A 23,237-nucleotide genomic window follows, 5' to 3' on the forward strand; every position below is an offset into this window, starting at 1 on the left:
AATGATCCAGATAAACTGGGCATTGTGCTTTTTTTGGGCGGGGGTGGGGGGGGCAGGAAGAATTCAGTCTGTTTTGTGAAACTGACTTCAAAGATCAGACTTATCTATGTTTGGTGTAAATCAGAAATTAGTTTAATTAGTCTTCAAGATAGTATTGTATGAACTGCCTAATATTTGTAATCAAACTACCACCCCCTTACTATGCAGAAATTTATCTATCTTAAAGAAACCAGCTTCTCATAAGAGACTGACCTCATGGCTCAGACTCCATTTTGTCTTAGACTCCACTTCTGCTTCTGAGAAAGTGACCCATGACGGTCAATAGGTAAACCAAGGAGGGTAGCTTACCCTCTGGAAGAACACTTAGTATGTTTTAAACAGATTAACTGAAGACTTCCAACTGGAGAGTCCCATCCTGCATTATCTTGCTAATCCTGTATTCTCTAATAGAAACTTGGTTGTCACATATAAATTTTTCTATACTCTCTATTTCCTGTAGACAAACTTTGTATGCTCCTTCTAGATATATGTTTTTGTGTGGCAGATCAAACTATACTAGTTTAGATGATCCTTTTCCAACTGATAGTGAATTTATGTGTACAATCTCTCATTTAGATTCCTGGTGAATGCATGGGAAATGCACTTTGGGAACTTTAGGATTACCTTTAGATATTCATAGTAATCATGCTATTGGAAAGGTAATGTTAATTTGTTACACATTTTAAAATGAGAGTCTGAAGAAAGCCCATTGGTCCAACATTCAGGGTGGAGTTGGTCATCTCGAAGAGCTTTAATTCCTACTAGTGGTATATTTGAATTGGAGAAATCTTTAAGAAATTTATCAATTGCTATGCGAAAAATAGCAGACAAAGTCGCTAGGGGGATGGATGCATAACAGTGATCTCTGACCTCATTAGTCAAGGTGGGATTAGATAACAGAATAACCTTAGATTTTTTATTAGCCCAAGAAGGTAGAGTCTGTGTTGTTGCAAATACCTCTTATTGTATTTGGATAAATAACACAGAAGAAGTAGAACAGGTTTATACACAGAATTAGACAGCAAGCTATCTGGTTACACACTGTAACACCATTACAAAAACCAGATTTATATGGTAGGTTACAATCAGGAATAAGAACATGGGCTAAATCACTATTGCAAGGAATAATAACATTCTTATTCTGTATCCTGATAGTATTAGGCATAATAAAATTCATCTTCTATTGTCTTATACACTTAAAAGACAAAAGAAGGCCTCAGGCTAAAATGTTGATATACAATGAGTCTGCTCTTTTTGGCAGTGCAATTTACGAGAATGTCTCTCTTACTTAAGACCCTGGTGAAGAACCAGATGGTACCTGGTGGAAAACCAACACCATGAGTTTAAAGGGCCTGCCATGGCAGCCATCTAGGAGCTTGACTAAGCCCAGGTATCGATCATAGATGTGTTATCTCCAATCTCCAATCAAAAGGAGAGAATGATTTAGGAGATAATATTGAAGCCATTATTCCCTGTCCTAGAATGTGATCCAGCTGGAGCTGGACTCACAGGGACACATCAACTGGGCCCCGAAGTATAAAGACAGCAGTTAGGACAATCTTGGAAAACATCTTTTAGGAAAACTTTCGTATAAACAAATCCTAAAACACAGCACAAAAGACCCACATACTTTCCACTCTTATATTTTTTATAAGCATTTAGTGGATAGTAAGATTTGTTGGACTAATGAGGACCCTCCTGACTGTCATTACTGAAATCTGTACCAATGATTGTCAAGAAAGACAATTCAAAATGTAGGATTACACGGATTTAGCAGTTTCCAGCCAATCTGTGGAAAAATGAAGCTTTCATTGGTTTTGCCTATTTGTAATGTTAATATATACTGATGACTCTAACCTTTCTTGGACTCGGGCAGACACAGCTCTGGCAGCATGCTTGTCTGATTTCCTACTTTTGTCTGTTCTGTAATATTCCTTGGATTCGGGCAGACATTAGCTCTGGCAGCATGCTTGTCCACTTCCCACTTTTGCCTTTTTGAATACATGCTGAATAAAACTTTCTTTTTGCTTTACTAAATTTTGTGATTTTTTTACCTTACAAAAAACTCTAAGCTCAAATTTCCTTTAAGGTTGCTTCTCCTCTGAAAGCCTCCATCTCAAATGGCATCCCATGTCAGTTCCACCTTTCTATCCAGAGCTTTTGTGTTTGTTGGCAACCTCCCTTTATGGAATCAAAACAGCTGATGCAGCTTAAGGAATCTCATCCTCACACATCAATGGCCAAAAGCAGGAAAAGGACCTTTGCATCCCACGTGTTTCATTTTTTAAGATCAAAGATGTCTTTCAAAGAAATTCCATATCCCTTCCAAAATGGCATCCAGCCCCAGAAAGAGTTTTGACATTCATGGCATTGTGGGAGATGAGTAGCTAGTAGGTGCTGAATCCCTCTACCCTGTAGCTGAAGAATAATGTCCCCTTTCCTAGGGCATCACCTGGGGCCACCATAAGTTGGAATCAACTCTAAGACAATTTGTTCTTTGTTGTTGTTTCCTCTGGTGGATGCATTCCAATGTCAGGTGCGCTGCTTGGATTTCAGTACCCACTTGTCACCTAAGCTGACCACCTTTGTGCAGCATATACCATGGCACACAGCAGTCCGGAACATCTCTCACCAGATGAAAATTACATTTGAAAAGAGGCTCTTAGAGATAATTTTCAGACAGCTAGTTGTCATTCAAGCTGGTTAAGAGGTGATTTATACCATGGAAGTATTAATAACACAATAAAGCTAATTTTATTCATTTTGTTCTGAAAGGGGAGGAGATGAAAGTGACGAATGTTAATTATAAACATTTATCTGACGTATTGTGCATTGAGTGAGGAGTAAAAATGCCTAGATTCTTGATCTGATTTTGTTATTTGTTGGTTTTGGCTTTCTTTAAATAGATCACTTAATCAATTGGTCCTCAATAGTTCTGTAAAATGGGTGTGATGATATTTCTCCCATGCATTTCACATGATCTTGAGTATTGAATATGTTAATATATTTGAGATAACTTTTTGCAAATGGTAATGTCTGATATAGCTGAAATGTGGCTCTCTTAAATCTTTGTGTACCACACACCTATTTAGATTTCAGACTCCTTGGGGGTGGCAGCTATGTCTTACCCTTCCTTGAAAATGCTCTGTACAAAATGAAATTTTCACTTAATGTCCCATGGGCTGAGGGTTGATTGGCTAAGGAACAATTCAGATAACTGTGCTCAGATGGTATGGGAGTATAACTGGTCTGATAAAAGAAGTCTCTAGAGTGGAGCAGAGTTGAGAAATCCTTTTTTGAATATTGATGAAACACTGTAATAGAGTGATTCAGAATCAGATGAAGCGAATTGTGTTTATAGTTTTTAATAACTAGAAAATTCGTAACTTCAAGGAAAAGAAAACCTAATTGACAATGGTGTAAACCAGAGGTTTTCAAAGTATTTCTCCCATCCCCACATCAGCATCACTTGGGAACTTGTTAGAAATACAAATTCTCAGGCTCAATTCCAGACCTACAATGAACCAGAAACTCTGGAGGTGGGGCCTTGAAACTTGTGTTTATCAATCTCTACAGGTGACCCCAATACATGCTAAAGTTTGAGAATCACTAGCTTCAATACAAACAGTTATTATCTAACCTACAAAAAGGATAGAAATAACTGGTTGCAAGTACCCGTTCAACTGTTGAACAGAGTCAACACGTCTCCTGCTCTTTTTCTGTTTTGTTTTGTTTTTTTCACCGCTATAGCCTTACCTTGTTGACTTTTTGTCTTTAAATTTATCTTGTCAAGGTTGCATTATGGCTGCTGCAGTCCCAATGATCATATTTTCAATTCAAGACCAGAAGAAAGATAAAAGGAGAAGAAAGAATGCCAGGTGGAAGTACCACTGTTACTGGGAGACTAAATGTTTTCCCAGAAAACCTCCTGTGAGTTCTCCTTACATCTATCTCATTGGCCAGAACTGTATATCAAGGTGACCTTTAGCTGCCATGTGAATGAAAAGCCTTTTCAAACTTTATTTTGGAGACAGGCAAGTAAGAAAGGAGTTAAGAATGGGTACTTGATTAGCCAGCCAACAGAGTCCCCAAATAAATGGAGTATTATAACATAAACCCAACAATTGAGAAAGTTTATCCTGAAATGAGAAAACACAGAAAATGAGATGTCTATCTTTAAAGAAAATGGAGCCCTGGTGGTGCAATGGTTAAGTGATATGGTTGCTAACCAAACGGTTGGCAGTTCGAATCTACCAGCTGATTCTTGGAAACCCTATGGGGCAGTTCTAGTCTGTCCTCTAGGGTCACTATAGGTCAAAATTGACTCAGTGGCAATGGGTTTTTGGGGGTCTTAAAATACTGTATTTGAAAGTCTGCCATGTGAAAGAAAGCTCAGGTGTTACATGAAGTTCCATAAGGCAGAAGCAATAGGTGAAAATTAGAGATCACAGATGTTGGCTCAACAATAAAGTATTTTGATTAGAACTACTCAAAAGGAAATAAGATACTCATGGAGTAGTGAGTACCCTATCACTCTATAACTGTTTCTCAAAAACATAGTGGAAAGAATTCCTGCAATGGATCTCGTCTAAGATTCTATCATTTAATTGACTAAAAGTAAAGTATCTTATGGATAATAATAATTACTAACACTTGGGGCATGCTTACTCTATCCTTGACGCTGTATTAATTACACGCATCATCTCATTCGCTACTACAACACGCCTATGAAATAAGCACTTTCATTACTCCCATTTGAAGAAATGGAGACACAGAAAAATATTTCTTGCTCAAGGTCACGGAGCTCAGGTGTGAACACAGGTCATCTGACTTCAGAGGCAATGCTCTTTATTCTTACAATCATCTCCTGAATTTAAAACAGCCCCACGACTGTGAAAAGTTAAGAAGTAAAAAGTAAGTTTCTCATCTAGCTCTAAGTGCAGTTATATAACTCACTTTTCTTCCAGTTACTCATAGTGGCAAAGCCAAGTCTTCCAATACTCTTGTCAGGCAGTGCTAACATTCCCATGTCTTTATTTTCACAGCTTCCACTTAAATAATCATTCTTCCAGAACTCAACTGAAACAATAAGAGGTGAATTATCTGACTTCTCAATATTTTTCTTTTGGAAAATTGTGCTGTGGGGGTGACCGTCCATCACTGTTCCTGTGTACTTACTTGGTAAAATTCCTGATGCTGTAAATACTTTCAGAAAAGAATGCATTTTTTTTTTTTTTTTGTAATGACTCCTGGACTAAATATGAGAATGGTTTCGGCAACTTGTCCAATCTTACCACTAGTTTTCAAATGTCCATAGTGTCTGGTACAATGTAGATATTAAATGGATATTTGTTGAGTGAATGAATGAATTCATAGATGTTGATCTCAACAACTTTTGATCATTTCTTGAAACAAGCTGTAGTCTCATATACATTTTCTGACCATTTTTTGCTGCTTGTACACTAGCCAGGAAACAATGCTGACCATTCTACAGACATGCTCAGAAAAAAGGAAACTCATTAGTAAAAACAAAACAAAACTATCTGTTTTCGTACAATGGAGATAATTGTATATGAACAATAAAAAAACATTTCTACACCAAGAATTCCCATTTGGGATCTCGTAAGCAAACCAAATCGTAATGTGAAGAAATATATCCTTAACTACACCCGCAAACATTAAAAGAATCCAGATTCAGAAGTCAAGAAGTGAATTTAGCTTTACTAACTCTAAACAGGAGCCCTGGTGGCGCAGTGGTTAAGAGCTCAGCTGCTAACCAAAAGGTCAGCAGTTCGAATTCACCAGCCATTCCTAGGAAGCCCTATGGGGCAGTTCTACTTTGTCTTCTAGGGTCATTATGAGTAAAGGGCAAAGGTTAAGTTGAAGACATATGGCGAAGAGACTCCCTAAGCTTAACAAAAAGGGAAAAATAGAAAAATTTAAAAAGAAAAAATAAATTAAAAAAGGAAAAATAGAAAAATTTGCCAGCTGCCAGACGTAAAAGAGTTAGACTAAATGCCTCACAAGAAGAAGAAATGGCAACAGCATGGCAACCACAGTCCCTTGATTTCCCCAGTGTTTGGTGCTAATTAAGCCCGTTTGCTAACATTGAGGCCACTGACATTCTCATCATGACCATATATGGCCCTATCACATGAAAATGTTTCTGAAAATTAATATGCTGAAAGAAGGAAACATATTTTTGGAAGAGGATGCTTATCCTATGATTTACAGCTACAACTACAGATGTCAAACTCATGTCCTTAAAATAGGTACAGTAAAAATTATAATGTTACTTAGAAATGAATACCAATGTGAATTCATAAAAATATAATTGTTTGATCATTCTGCTTTTTGGTACCAGGGGAAAACAGAAAATGAACAGGATTTGTACATTATTTCTGCAAGACTTCAATAAAATGCATTTAAAAAATCAAATTGCCAACCAATAATGTTGTTTCAAAGTCACTACTTAAATGCCAACCAAAATCAAGTGCCTTAGAGTTTTAAGCAAGGACCATGTGTTCTCTATTTTCTGTATATAATACCAAGAAGGTAGACAAAGCAGTTCAAGGACACACAAAGTCCTAACTTAACATTCAGGTTGAAAGCTGAGAAATCATGGTAGACCATCATTTTGATGTACGGTGATCAGTAACAATCTATTTCAAGTAAAATAAAAACTCTCTGCTATGAGTTATGCAAAAAAATAAAAATAAAAAAGGCTGTGACTGGGGACTTCAGTCACAGAAACAACTATTTATGTGCATAAAAGTGGAAAGGTTTATAGGCAATGAATCTGTCTCTTCGGTGACATCATAGACCTTAGAATTTTAAGCTGGAAGGGAACTTCTCACCCAACCTTTTCATTGAGCAATTAAGGAAACAGGTGATCCAAAGAGCCCAAGTGAATTATTTAAGGTTATCCATCTGATTAATGACAAAGCTAGGATGAGGGCCAGTCTAATTCACCTATGTTCTTCCTATCCATTATGGGGATTTTTTTCCCCTGCACAGAATGGAAGTGGGGGGTACTATTTAATTTATCTTCAGTACCTCCATCATTCTAATCCACGCACCTGCACTAGAGCTTTGCTAGCACACAGGGAAACAAAATGGTAAAAGGCAAAACACTCCTTTTGAAAAGCTTGTTTTAATTAGGGACTTATATTTCAGTAAATGAAAAGTTCCAATTCCTTGTAGACTAGACATTTGTGAACTCTACACTCTGAAATATGGAACACTCCAAGAAATTGAAAGTTTCCATTCCTAGCCTTCTATAATATTGATTCTGTTGGTTATACACCTTTGTTGTTGTTAGGCGTTGTCAAGTTCATTCTTACTCATAGCAACCCTATGTAAAACAGAAGGAAATGCTACCAGGTCTTGCCCCATGCTCACAATCATCGTATGTTTGAGCCCATTGTGGCAGCCATCGTGTCAGTCCATCTCATCAAGGGTCTTCTTCTTAATCACTGACTCCAGGGACTCATTCCTTTTCATAACATGTCCAAAGTACATGAGACAAAGTCTTGCTATCCTTGCTTCCAAGGAGCACTCTGGCCATACCCCTTCTAAGACAGATATGTTCATTCTTCTGTCAGTCCATTGTATACAGGCAATCTTTGGGTTATGAACTCCCAACTTATGGACAACTCATACTTGCCTTTTAATGTTATGTGAAAAGATTGAACTAACCCCTACTCACAACGAACTATTCATCACAATACCTTCACTTGCTGCACTTGCACCTTTTAAATCACTGAAAAGGCTTCAAGCTTTTTCTTGCACTACGATAAGGTTAAATAGAACAACATGTGCCTGCTCCGACTTACCTGCAAACTGAATTTAAAGACACAGGAATGGATCTCGTTCTTAACCCAGGAACTGTCTTATTCAGTATTCTTCACCAGCGCCATAATCCTAATGCATCAATTCTTCCTCGGTCTTCCTTATTCATTGTCCAGCTTTTGCATGCGTATGAAGCCACTGAAAATATCAAGGCTTGGGTCAGGCACACCTTAGCCTTCAAGCTGACATCTTTTTAACACTTTCAAAGAGGGCTTTTGCAGCGGATTTGCCCAATGCAATGCATCTTTTGATTTCCTGACTGTTGCGTCCATGGGTGTTGACTGTGGATCCAAGTAAAATGAAATCCTGGACAACTTCAGTCTTTTCCCCATTTGTCACAATGTTGCTTATTGGTCCCGTTGTGAGGATTTTTGTTTTCTTTAAACTGACGTGTAATCCACGCTGAAGGCTGTAGTCTTTGATCTTCCTCAGTGCTTCAAGTCCTCTTCACTTTCAGCAAGCAAGAATTGTGCCATCTGCATAACACAGGCTGTTAATGAGCCTTCCTCCAAACCTGATGCCTGGTTCTTCTTCACATAATCCAGCTTCTCAGGCTATTTGCTCAGCATACAGATGGAATAGGTATGGTGAAACGATACAACACTGACACGCACCTTTCCTGACTTTAAACCACGCGGTATCCCCTTGTTCTGTTCGAAAGACTGCCACTTGATCTATGTACAAGTTCCTCATGAGCACAATTAAGTGTTCTGGAATTCCCATTCTTCGCAATGGTACCCATAATTTGTTATGATCCACACAGTCAAATGTTTTTGTATAGTCAATAAAAACGCAGGTAAACATCTTTCTGGTATTCTCTGCTTTCAGCCAGGATCCATCTGACATCAGCAATGATATCCCTGGTCCCAAGACCTCTTCCGAATCCAGCTTGAGTTTCTGGCAGTTCTCTATCAATGTATGGCTACAGCTGCTTTATGATGATCTTCAGCAAAATTTTACTTGCCTCTGATATTAATGATATTGTTTGATAACTTCCTCATTTGACTGGGTCACCTTTCTTTGGAATAGGCATAAATATGGGTCTTTTCCAGTCATTTGGCCAGATAGCTGTCTTCCAAATTTCTTGGCAGAGTGAGCGCTTCCAGCACTGTGTCTGTTTGTTGAAAAAATCTCAATTGGTATTCTGTCAATTCCCGGAGCCTTATTTTTCACCAATGCCTTCAGTGCAGCTTGGACCTCTTCCTTCAGTACCATCAATTCTTGTTCATATGCTACATCCTGAAATGGTTGAACGTCAATCAATTCTTTTTGGTATAGTGACTCTGTGTATTCCTTCCACCTTCTTTTGATGCTTCCTGCATTGTTTAATAGATGTATATAACACATTGTATGAATATAACACAATGTATTCATCTACTCTCCTGTGTATCTGCTTTTGAATAGCTTCTAATTGTTTTATTTTTGTTGGTTTTAATTTTATTTTACAAGCAATCATCATTATTTTACAAATACCTTGGTGCAAATACACAGGACTATCCTTTGGGTGGATGTCTAGAGATGAAATTGTTTACTTGGGGTGAAAAGAAATGAACATGTATAACTTTGCAAGCTAATACCACAAGGCTTTCCTAGGTGGGTATGTCAATTTACACTCCCAGGATTGGTGCAGAGAGTTCAAGTGACTCTATATCCTCGCTGAATTTGGTATTATTTACCTTTTTAAATTTTGTCAATGTAGTTCGTGTGAATTGGATCGCATTGTGGTTTTAATTTGCATTTTCCTGTTTACTGAAATTGAGCATCTTGCTATGTGTTTGTTAATCATTTAGGCTTTCTCTTCTGTGAAATGCAAGTTTTATGTCTTTTGATAATTTTTCTATTTGGTGGCTTTTCTTTGTTTTGATTTGTGGCAATGTTATTCTCAAAGCTAATGCTTCATTGGTTATATTTGTGGCAAATATCTTCTTCTAGATTATAACTTTGCTTTTCAGATTTTTACATTGTTGGCAAATGGGGATGTTCAATTTTAATATAATTAAATATTGTCATATTTTCATTTATGGTTAGTGATATCTGTGTCTTGTTTATGAACTCCTTCCCTATAATGAAGTCATTCTGACAGTGACTCATCCATCCCCCCAGTCCCTAATTTAATGCCAGTCCTTATTAAACTATGCCAAATACAACATTCCAGCTGAACTCTGTGACTCCACTATTCTCTCTTTCTAAATCTATGAATCTTCCTAATTGTAGCCAGCAGATTCTTTCACCTATTACAATCCTGTTGTGAAATCCTTCTCCTACATTGTTGTCTGCACATTTTACCTGCTCAGAATCATCCCTGCCCACCCTGCTTGATTCATATGGGAGGAGGAGGGGTGGACCCCCTAGGCAGTATTTCTAAGGCTTCTGTTGACCAACCATTGGGAGACAACCTAGGAAAGGGGAGGCCAGTTTCTCCTCTCCACCCCTTGCTCCCAATGACTCGGCAGTATCTCTGGCAAAAGCTGCAATCTTTCCTCAGCTCTGGCAGGTGACAATCAAAGGGATCCAGCTTCCATCAGGAATTCTGGCCCCTGGGTTCCCATAATACTACCTCCTTCCTTTGCTCCTCTAGTTGAGGGGTGGTTATGGATTCTTGTTCTGGTTAATATCTCAGTTGCCTCACAATCCCTTGTTTGGCTATCAAATTCCCCGTTATCAGTGTGACCAATTCCTGAATTACTCTTGTTGTGAATACTGGAAGTCCTGTCTGTTTTCTTGGTTTAGACCCCAACTGATGAGATCCCCATTATCCACATCCGAATCTTCTCCCATTGCCTATAACTTTGCGACTCTGCAAGGAGCTCTGTTGGCACAGTGGTTAAAGCGCTTGGCTGCTAACTGAAATGTCAGTGCTTCATGGAAGAAAGATGTGGTAGTCTGCTTTCATAAAGATTTACAGCCTTTGAAACCCTACAGGGCATTTGTACCCTGTCCTATAGTGTCACTATGAGTTGGAATTAACTCGAAGGCAATGGGTTTGTTTTTTTTTGGTTTTGTGGCTCTTCTTTCGCTGCTTCCTTCTCCAACTTTATCTCCTTAACTCTTCTTGCCCTTAAATTTTATGATATCGACATCCAAACATCCTTTCACTTGTATCATTCCTTCTCTTCCCTGTCTGGGATATGCCACCATGACCATCTCAGTGTTTATTTTCCTTATCTTCTTATGGCAACTCTACTCACTCTTCAAAAGCCTGCTCAGGACTCAATTCCACTGTGAATCCTTCTCTATAGTGCAGTCAGACAGAATTAATCAATCCCTCTTCTTTAAGAACTGCTGCTGTGCACCACGGAGGACAGGGAGAGGTTATAACATAATAGTAAGCTCACTGATGCCTGAGCCAGGTTTTCCTGGGTCCAAAATCCCAGCTCTACTGATACCTAACTATACACCTTCAGGCAAGTTATTCAACCTCCCTGTACTTCAGCTTCATCCTCTATAAAATGCTGATAACAACAGTTACCTATTTCATGGACAGTTGTCAACATATAGTGATCTCATACATTTATAACATTCAATAAATGGTCACTTATTGTTGTAATTCTATATTGTCTCATACTTTTGGTTTAAATGCCTCTGAACTTTTTTCTTTTCTAAGACATCTCTGAGTTCCTTGGATTCCCTGGATGGCACAAACAGTTTGCACTTGACTTATTAACCTAAAAGTTGACTGTTCAAACCTACCTAGTGACTTCATGGAAGAAAGCCCTCGTCATCTGCTTCTATGAAGATTACAGCCAAGAAAGTCCTATGGGGTAGTTCTATTGTCTAACACATAAGGTTGTCATGTGTCGGAATCAATTCCATGGCAAAGTTCTTGTTGTTGTTTTGTTTTGTTTATGAGTTTTTTGAGGATGGGACCACAACCACTTTTTGTTCTTGTTTTGCAGCCCCTTAACTTTGCCTTACTCTTAAAATCTTGCTGAAATTTAGAGACGAAATATGAAAAAGGTACTCCTTCCCTTAAAGCTTTTGCATATTACTTTGTAGAACTGATGCCAATAAAATTCACCATGATTAAAAAGAAGGAAATGAAACAACTAAGCCAGTATCAAGACTTACACCAATATTACTGACCAACTTGTTTCCTAGCATCAGTAAACTTCTATGGAAAATTAATTCCATGCTTGTTTTATAAATGTAGAAACCCTGGAGGCGTAGTGGTTAAGAGCTACGGCTGCTAACCAAAAGATCGGCAGTTCGAATCCACCAGGCGTTCCTCGGAAACCCTGTGGGGCAATTCTACTCTGTCCAAAAGGGTTTCTATGAGTTGCAATTGGCTCGATGGCAGTGGGTTTCTTTGTTTGTTTTTCTTAATAAATGTTTGTTAAAAGGTCCATATCTGTTACAACCTTTGGATAGAGTCCAGCAGGGAGGTTGGAGGCATTTTTCTCTCATCTCGCCCTCCACCTTTCAGAGGGTTTACCTTTCTTCCACCCTTAATTGTCCAGTCTATCAACTCCCAAACAAATTTAAATAGCACAAAATCAAGCAATAAGTCCTTACCTCTCTATGGGAGTGGACAAGCAAGAGATTTGCTACATCTATAAATGCTTCACTCGCCAGAAAATGCCCAGGAGAGAACACCACTTACAAAACACACACTAGTCTCAGAAACTAAAGGAAGAATTTTTTCCCCTTAAATGCTATCAGCAGAGAATGAGAAACTCAGCAGGAGCTTACGTCCCTGGTGATGCCTCCAGGTGCAAAGGGGAGAACCAAGCCGGACCTTTCAAGACGAAGAAGTGATGTATTTGGCAGAGGTTGTATAAGGAAGGTCACCTAAGGAGCCAAGCAGTGCAAGAACAGTTCAGATCACCAGTCTTTGGAAACCTCTACTCTGACCAGGTCTGCTGAACAGCAAACTTCTCTCAGCAAAATACCTCGGGCTTTGCAACACTTCACAAGTTTCTCTGAGAATTGAGAGGGGCTGAGACTGGCAATTCTTAGCTCCATAAAATTAGGAATAATCTCTCCTATTAATCAAAAACCTATATCTTTAAAACAAGTGACATGCAGTTTCTGAAGAATTTAATGCAACAATTAAGTCTAACTGAGAAATCTATTGGAGCCCTGGTGGTGCAGTGGTTAAGAGCTCAGCTGCAAACCAAAAGTTTGAACCCACCAGCCGCTCCTTGGAAACCCAATGGGGCAGTTCTATAGGGTCACTATGAGTCAGAATCAACTCGACAGCAATGGGTTTGGTTTGGTTTTGGAGGTATCTATTAGGTTGCCAGGAAACCCTGGTGGTGTAGTGGTTAAGTGCTATGGCTGTTAATCAAGAGGTCGGCAATTCGAATCTGCCAGGCACTCATTAGAAACTCTACGGGGCAGTTCCACTCTGTCCTACTGACCAGACAGCCGTGGGTTTGGTTTTTTGGCTGTTATTAGGTTGCCAAGACATAGGAAATGTTTTCGGCTTAACATGGGGAAAGGAATTATCCAAGTTAGAGTTGCTTTTTAAACAAAACAAAACAAACAAATAAAAAACAGGTCATTGCTAAAGCAGAAGAGGAGTTTCGGGCCTTTGGTTACTCTGTGGAGGGGTGGCACATTTTTCCTCCAGCATTCTGTATGCTAGGTGAGGCCAGAGCCAAGACTGATCATTAAGTTGTCTTGCTAATAACAACAAAAACTAGAGTATTGTGCTACTATAAATCTTGCTAAAAGTTAGAGATTAAATTAAAAAAAAAAAAGTATTCCTTCCCTTAAAGCTTTTGCATATTATATACTTTGTAGAACTGATACCGATAAAAATTCACCACAATTAACAAGAAGGAAATGAAACAGCCAAGCCAGCATCAGGACTTATACCAATGTTACTGACCAGCGAGTTCCCTAGCATCAGTAAACGTCTATGGAAAATTAATTTCATGCTTGTCTGCTCTGGTAAAACCCCTCACAGAGTTGTTATTAAAAGAGAAAATTGAGATTGGCTGTGGGAATACCAAAAAGAGTTGATGCAGCTAAAAAGAATTGTCATGTTTACATGTTTTATTGCTTTAGGGCTTTCACACATCTAGAACCTTCTGTAAGGTCGCCTTGCCTGCTGATGTCAGGGCTCCAAAGTATTATCCACATGGGTCCTCGCAAAAATTTCAGAAATACACATGTGCACACAGAATAAAAATTAATAATAACAATAAAAAAAAACTAGTAAACAAGAAATAATTAGCTCATTTAAGGAACAGGTAGACAAAGTCCCTCTGTGAACTACTAGCTACTCATCTGCAAATCTGTATAATGTGTCCTGTACAAAATTCAAACCTCCATTCTATAATATTTGTCTTTGCTTTAACTCATTTCACAAGAACAATGTACGCTTATACAGGTTAGAGAGCTCCATAACTTCACAAATTCCATAGAAACAATTCTGAGTAGAAACAAAACATATTATTTGTTTATCTTTGTAAGCAATTTGCTTCAAGGCTAAATTTCAAAAAATTCACCTTCCAAATGATTTCACATTTTTTTGTGATCATGCATTTGAAAACAGCTTGGTCATGACATACCACACCTTCTGCTCTCCTCAATAAGACTGGGGAGCAGATGGCTACTGACCTTTATCTCCAATCAGGTTCTGCCTGCCTGCGTATGATCTTATTTATAAAAATTAATCTTCTTTCCTCCAAATATTTTTCAAACTGAAAGTTGATTCAACAGCCAATCAGTAATTGGCATAGTGATAAAAAGCTTGACATACATATATACATTCTCCCATAAATTCCTGCTTAGGAAACAAACTTTTTAGTGTTTTTAACAATCAGAATCCCAGGTGGAGCTGTAAAAATATAAATATATTTGCAAAACCAGTGTGTCCACCCTAAAATGCTCCGGTACATTTATCAGGCAAATGGACAAAGCATTCAAAACCATCAGCATAGAAAAACCAATTTTCAATGGTCCAAGCCACATAGAAAAATGTACTTGGGTTAAGAAAATATATTATCCTCATTCTAAAGCAGGTAATTATTAACCAGGAAAGGAAAGCAATCATACATGAAAATTCTTTGGGCTATATACTGTTTCTTAAGCAATTAAACACACATCTTACGCAGATAAAATTTTTGTACTTCATAGGAAATATTTCTAGGAACACAAAGTTTATGTCTGCACACCCACAGGTACAATAGACCAAGGACAGACCAAGGCAGTGTTTATTTACTCAACAGGGCACAAATCCCGCAACATATATTTTCTCATTTCATCTTCATAACATCCTAAATGGTGTATATTATTTCCAGGTAGGTGGGAATCTAGAGAACAGATACATATTCAAAAATTTCCAGCAATAATCTACTATTTCAGAAGGCATTTTGTTTTAGAACTCAGAAATTTAAAATTATCCAAAATAATACTTTGCACATTTTAAGACCCAAGAAACATGGGACACAATCAGAGAGAGTACAAAGTGATAGCATAAAATTTAAAGGAGACGATCGTTCTAGAATTGTGTGATTGTTTAACAAATTTGGTCACATAAGTTTTTGTTGTCAGGAAATAATCTTTTCCAAACTAGTAGTGGTATGGCCACTGGCAAAGGGCTTAAATTTTTGCTCTCTCTGGTCATGTCATGGTTGAGAGCTACAGCTGCTAGTCAGAAGGGCTGCAGTTCGAATCTACCAGCCGCTCCTTGGAAATGCTATGGGGCAATGCTACTTTGTTCTGTAGGGTCACTATGAGTCAGAATAGACTCAGTGGCAATGGGTAATGGGTATGCTGATATTTTTTAATAGAACAAATAAGTCAGGTAAGATTTATCTCTTTGAAAACAAAAGTTTTATTGTATTTGTACCATTTTTTGAAAAAAAAAAAAAAAAACCCGTTGCCGTCAAGTCGATTCCAACTCATAGTGACCCTGTAGGACAAAGCAGAACTGTCCCATAGGGTTTCCAAGGAGTAGCTGGTGGATTTGAACTGCTAACCTTTTGATTAGCAGCCATAGCTCTTAACCACTGTACCACCAGGGCTCCAAGAGTTTTTTTAATGCTAGCATTATTAACCTGATATTTTCTACTTGAAAAAAAAAATTTTTTTTTCAGGGTGAACACAGCTGTGCTTACAGATTCAACTCAGTATGACAATTTATAAATACCATAAAGTTAAAGCTACTTACTTGGGGGCCTGTTAAAACTTTTCTTATGATCCTGAAAGTGAATAATAGGGTCAGAGTCCAGAATTCTACTTGCATGAGTTTTTATGAAAATTGACTATAAACATTCAAATACTCTTTGGAAAAGATTTTAACTGATCATCTACCTGGCTGATTAATAGGTTGAAGCAACTCAGCAATTCAAGCTACAATTATAAAAAATAATAATAATAATGACACTAGTATTTCCCTGAAGTATTAGTGAATGAATACTAGCTTGTCATTAAAAATATACAATGTTACAGTCAAGATAATTTATGCTTTTATGGATAAACTTGATTAACTGGATTTTTCAAAGCTAACAAAAAGAGATAGGTCCTAAGACATCATGCAGTGCATCTATCTACTATCACATGCTTGCTGTCCTGAAATGCAAACTGTACGTGTATATAAATAATATCTCCCAAATACTTATTTTATCTTAAAACTATATAACTATAATTCATACTAAAAATAATTCATACTAAACCATTTTAAAGGCTGTATTTTATAAATGATGCTAATTAATATTACACTCATTTGTTGAGAACCAGAGATCTTGAATGAAAGCGATTATTGAAGGTGTATAAAGACAGATGACAATAAAAACAAGCATTGTAAAATCAAGGAATTTTAGTCCTAGAGGCTTGAGACTTCTCAAACTTCCCCTATCAAAATATTTCTAGAGGTTTGGAACATATTTCCAGGCTACTCAAGGAACTAATCCAATGCAGCCAAGACATTGATTCCAAATTTCTTTGAAGTCATATATTTTCATTTTAAAATTTGTGTGCCTTCTCCAAATATGGGTGTAAAAATGTTTTACCAGAAGATGAGCCAGGTGAACACTATGAATTTTCTTAAACTCTCGTAATTGTAGCACCCCAAAGTCCTGGACTATGGGTATCCTTGTTGGAGAAGTGTAGATTTGTTGTAATCTCCACATACACTCAGCTAGGTTAGGTAGGGCTTAATCAATGCCAGCAGCTACATAATGATAGCCCTACAAGGAGAAGCTACCTTCTTGACTCCCAGTTCAGGAGCTATGGGTTCCACTTCAGCTTTACTGATCCCTATAGAACCCGTTTTAACACAGCTACCTATTTTACAGATCCAGATATTATGTAAGATAAAAATTAATCCCATCAACACCCCTGCCATTAAGAACAAAAAATACATAAACAGGAAGATCAGATTTACCCTCAAGGGTCTTCCAGGGCCCTCAAATTTCTAGAATAGTTTTAAATCTAAAAGGTGAAGAATGAGGAAAGGAAGATAAAACATACTACAGTAATTATGAAGAAAAAGGAAAATCTTTAATAATGAAAATAAAATGTAATATTTACTGAACCTTTACCTTTTCCCCAGCACTGTGATAAATTATTTACATGAATTTATTATCTTGGTACCGAGAATAATCCTGTGAGGTCATTATCATTAACATCTCCTTTTTGCAAATGGGAAAAACTGAAATTTAGACCATTTAAATAACATGTACAAGTTAAACAACTAGAAAGCATTAGACACAGGACAGACTAAAGCAATTCAGCCACAGAGTGTGAGCTCTTCATCACCAGGTTCTAATCCTTGTAATACAAAAATGAATTGCTGAAATATGGAGGTCAACCACTAAACTGTGGCTCATTAGTTCATCAACCAGAAATCTTGGAAGGTTCAGTTCAGAATGACTGTCACTGCCCGTCACGAGGTGGTTGGCATAGAAACAGATACCTGAGAGACTAAGAAAAAAGAAGAAAAGCAGACAAAGAATGAGCGATATTAGAGGCAGATTGAAACGGTGGTGGGGCTGGAAGTAGCAAAGGTGATAGGTGAAACATCTGAAGTCTCAGAGGGAATGAGAATGGAGGGAAGGCCTGTGCATCAGACCCTGTGACAAAAGACAGAAGCAAGGAATGGAGATTGAGAAAAGAACAGATATTTCTGCACTGAGGTGATGCATGTTGGGTAGGAAGAGGAGGGAGGTGCTGGAGGTGGGAAGAGGAGAGAGAGCAAGCTCTGAAGTTGGCATTAACACCATTCATAAAAAATAAAGACAGCAAAAAAAAGAGCAAAGTCAGTTAGTGCAAATTTCCCTAGCAACAAGAACATTTAAAATGTCCAGAACTGTGTGATCTCGTATAAACCAGAGTGGAAGATGTGAATTGTTTCCTAACAGAAGACATATTGGAGAAGGCATAGAAAATCAACTCGCGCATAATCTACTTGTGCGTGATTATACTTTTAATTAGTTGCCGTAGTTCTTTAATGGGTGATTTCCCATAAAAATCCAGATTTGCAGATTCTTTTCTTACAATCACAGTCCTTGGCAACCCTGGGTCCTTTTAGGCAGGGTGTGTCTCTCTAATTTGCCAAAGTGCATAATATTCCTATGTCCACAACAAAGCCAGTGTGATCTTTCTACAATGTATAGTCTTTGTCACTTTTCTATCTAGAATCATTCAGAGTCACCTCTCTATCTTCAGGATCCAAACTCTAGCAAGACGTGGAAGTCTTCTATGGCCTGGCACTGCCAACTTCTCCAGTGTCATTTCTGTCTGCTTTCCCATATGCACTTTCACCAACAAATCATTTACAATGTCAAGAACACAGCGGTCTTTCTGCCTGCACACCTTTTCCCAGGATGAGCCCTCTGTCTTGAACACCATTGCTTTACCTTCTTTGCCTTCAAGCTCAGAACCACCTGTGCTGAGAATCCATCCATGACCCATGGATTGTCTATGTCATAGTCCCCCACTTGTCTGCCAGAAAGATGTTTATTTGTGTTTCATTGGCTACGCAAAGGCATTCAACTGTGTGAATTATGGATAACTTTGAGGAAGATTGGGAATTCCAGAACACTTAATTGTGCTCATCTGAAGCCTGTACATAGACTAAGAAGCAGTCTTCAAACCAAACAAGGGGATACTGCTCGTTCATGTTTAAAATCAAGAAAGGTGCATGTCAGCGTTTTATCCTTTCACCATACTTTAGTCAATCTGTGTGTTGAGCAAAGAGTCCAAGAAGCTGAACTATATGAAGAAGAATGCAGCATCATGTTGGAGGAAGACTCATTAACAACTTGTGATACACCATTACACAACCTTGCTTGCTGAAAGCTAAGAGAACTTGAAGAGCACTTACAGATGAAGATCAAAGACTACAGCCCTTAGCATGAACTTCACCTCACCATAAGGAAAACAAAAATCCTTACAACTAGACCAATAAGGAACTGATGAAAAATGAAGAAAAGATTGATGTCGTCAAGGATTTCATTTAACTTGGGTCCATAATCAATGCCTATGAAAGCAGCAGTCGAGAAATCAAATGACATATTGCATTGTGCAAATCTGCTGCAAAAGATCTCTTTAAAGTATTAAAAAGCAAATATGTCACTTTGGGGACTAAGGTGCACCTGAACCAAGCCATGGTATTTTCAACTACTTTGTATGCATGCAAAAGCTGGACAATAAATAAGGAAGACCAAAGAAGAATTGATGCCTTTGAATTATGGCATTAGCGAAGAATATTGAATATACAATGGATTGCCAGAAGAACGAACAAATCTGTCTGGAAGAAGTACTGCCAGAATGCTCCTTAGAAGCAAGGATGGCAAGATTGCATCTCACATACTTCGGACATGTTATCAGGAGGGACCAGTCCCTGGAGAAGGACATCATGTTTAGTAACGTAGAGGGTCAGCAAAAAATGGGAAGATCCTCACTAAGATGGACTGACACAGTGGCTGCATCAATAGGCTCAAACATAGCAATGATTGTGAGGATGGTACAGGGCTGGGCAATGTTTTGTTCTGTTGTACACAGGGTCCCTATGAATCGGAACCAACTTGACAGCACCTAATATCAACAATAACAATGTCACAGTATTCATCTCACCACTTCACTTTTCCCCATTTGATGTCAATACCTGAAGTCTCCTACTACAATGACCCACTCACCAGATAATACTCAATCATATATCTTTTCTAGCCTTAGCCACCTACTAATCTACCACACCATTTGGACAAGGTGTATTGGCAATACCTGGGAGCTCTTTAGAAATGCAGACTCCTAGAACATCTGAATCAGTATCTACATTTTACAAGAATTCCTCAGATGATGTATATGCACACTACAGTTTGCAAAGATTGCTCTAACTAGTCTACTCCTCAAATTCCACTTCCACCTGTTTCCAAGATCCTGGTCCTTTCCGTGGGCAGATTATCCAAGTACCAGAGTGATTCATATGGAGCTCCACTTAGTCTTGGCATCCCTGTGGATAACTTCTCTTTTTCTTTAAATTAAGGAAAGTTGTCTGTTGCCATGTTTGGCAGGAGGTGGGGAGGAATTTATTCTAGGATGTTGTTGCAGCAAAAAAAAAAGAAAAAAGAAGGACTATTTTGATGAAAGCTTGGATAGCCCTTGTTAGACTAGTCAGCAGTGCCATCTACATTTCCTGTGAATAAGGAGGAATCCTATTATTACTACAATAGGATTTTAAATGGAGAGGGGAAGTATAAAGCCTTCCCAAGCTCTATGATAGTCACTTTTAGTGATTGCTTCAAGGCCTTGGGTTCATTAAGGTCACATGAGTTGCCTCATGTATTTAGAGGAGTAGAACGCTCCTCCTACTTCTTTATTAGAGTAGAAACTTCAGATGCCTGTCCATCAAGCTAGCATCACAATGACTTTGCCATTTCTCCCTCACTTAGAAACAGGTTTTGCTACTAACTACCACCAAGTAGATTCTGACTCATGGTGACCCCGCGTGCGTCAGAGTAGAACTGTGCACCACAAGGTTTTCAATACCTGAATTTTTCAAAAGCAGATTATCAAGCCTTTCTTTCAAGGTGCCTCTGGGTAGATTTGAGCCTCTAATCTTTCTGTTAACAGCCAAACATGTTAACTGTTTGCACTGCCCAGGGACTCCAGACATTTCACAGACTTGTGGAAATCTAGATAACGACATCTGTTATTAGGGCGTTTTAAATGCCATAAGGAGAGCCTATAGCCTGTTGTAGATACAGCTGTTTATATCAAGAGTTAAGCCATCAAGAGCTGGTATTTGGACTCACCATTGTAGCCCTGTGTGCTCATCAATCAAGCTTAGGGCCCTTTAACATTCAGGGGAAATTTAGAGGAAGCAGAGGTCAGGTGGCTTCACAGAAACTCGATTCATTTTTCATCCACAGAGTATCTATCATGCTATGGCAGTCAAACACAGCCCTGGTCATAGCCTGGATAAAAGAAGACTCTTTAAAGGTTTTACAAGCTCCATTTTTACGAAATAGCCTTCAGCCCCTCCTAATTCCTTCTTTTGACCTTATCACCACATACATAAGAAAGGGGAAGAAGTGATGTTTCTGACATTTATCTTACTGGGGGGGGGGGGCCTTATCTTGTCCTTTGATCTCCATAATTTACACCACCCAGGAAGTCACAGCCAGGTTCCTCATCACCTGAGGCAATAAATCCAAAGGCTTAAGTTACACAGATAGAATTATATCTTTATCACTGATGAGGCATGCATTCTTCACCTTCCCCAAACCTCATCCTTGCTCATAGGTACCACAGCTGGTCCCCGGTGAAGATGCCTTCTCATTGTCCATGGAGAGTTAATGTCTGAGGGGGAACTTTGTATATGGATAATAATCTTTACAATCACTATGTTTAATTTATATTAAAATTGCAAATGCTATATTTTCTTAAGTCTCCTGAGCTCAACTTACAAATCTTGCTGTTTTATTTATATATCTAGTGATTTGGGGTTAAATTTAAAAATACCCATTTTCGCTTTTTAATTGATTAGTTTCCAAATCTAGAAGCTTTATGTTCCCTAAATACTTGTACCCATTATCAAATTTAGCTGATTAAATTTCATTAAGAAATTTAAATGTTAGTCATAATTTTTCTAAGCATTTAAAACACCTACAACTTAAGTCATGATTTTCTTAGAAATTAAAAACACCCTCAGAAGAAGAGAAAAAGCCCTACACAGATTATAAAATGTTTACAAAAATTATTCATACAAGTATAACAGAGCCAAATAAGTTTGGTTCATTTATTTATGATCTCTATCATAGTGGTTAAGAGCTACTAAGCAAAAGATCGGCAGTTCAAATCTCCCAGGCATTCCTTGGAAACCCTATGAGGCAGTTCTACTCTGTCCTTTAGGGTTGCTATGAATTGGAATCGACTCAATGTCAATGGGTTTGGTTTTGTTGGTTATCCTTACTTTCATACTTTCTCTGGAGTTGTAAAGTCATTTAATTTTGGTGGAGAGCAGAATTTAAGATCACAGTAACAAGCTCAACCAAGCGTGATGAGGAGAAAATTTAGGGATGAGGTTAAAATTCCAAGTTTGGGCTGTTGATCAAAGAGCTATAAATAGGACACAGAAACCTGGATGCCTTCCAGAATAATCTAAGTAGAAACACATATAAGGGCTATTCACCTGCTGTCAGGTCGACTCCAACTCCTGGTGACCCCATGTGTGTCAGAGTAAAACTGTGCTACACAGGGCTTTCGATGGATGATTTTTCAGAAGTAGACTGCCAGGCCTTTCTTCTGAGAGAACCCACTGCCTCTAGGTAGACTCAAACCTTCAACCTTTCAGTTTGCAGCTAAGTGCTTAACCATTTGCTCCACATAGAGAATCCACGATCCTATTATTCATGGATGTTTGTAACTGATTCTTCTCATTTTGAGTCACGCCAACACAGCAAATGAAAGTCCCAAAAGCTTGACTCCATCCACATCATTAGGTCAACTCTACTTTGAGGAGGCACCTGTTCCCCAGTCTTGTACTGAATGCTTTTGTACCTCAGGGGCTCATCTTCCAGCACGATATCAGACAATGGAACACATAAAGACCAATATCCTAGGCATTAGTGAGGTGAAAAGGACAGGTATTGGCCATTTTGAATCAGAACCTCATAGGCTCTACTATGCTGGGAAGAACAAATTGAAGAGGAATGAGGTTGCAGTCATCGTCAGAAAGAACATTTAAAGATCAATCTCGAAGTACAATGCTGTCAGTGATAGGATAATATCCCAATGCCCACAAGGAGAATCAGTTAATATGACTATTATTCAAATTTATGCACCAAACACTAAAGCCAGAGATAAGAAAATTGAAGATTTTTACCAACTTCTGCAGTCTGAAATTGATCAAACATGCAATCAAAATGCATTGATAACTACTGGGTGATTGG

The sequence above is a fragment of the Loxodonta africana genome, chromosome 27, assembly GCF_030014295.1.
Source record: "Loxodonta africana isolate mLoxAfr1 chromosome 27, mLoxAfr1.hap2, whole genome shotgun sequence".
Lineage (NCBI taxonomy): Eukaryota > Metazoa > Chordata > Mammalia > Proboscidea > Elephantidae > Loxodonta > Loxodonta africana.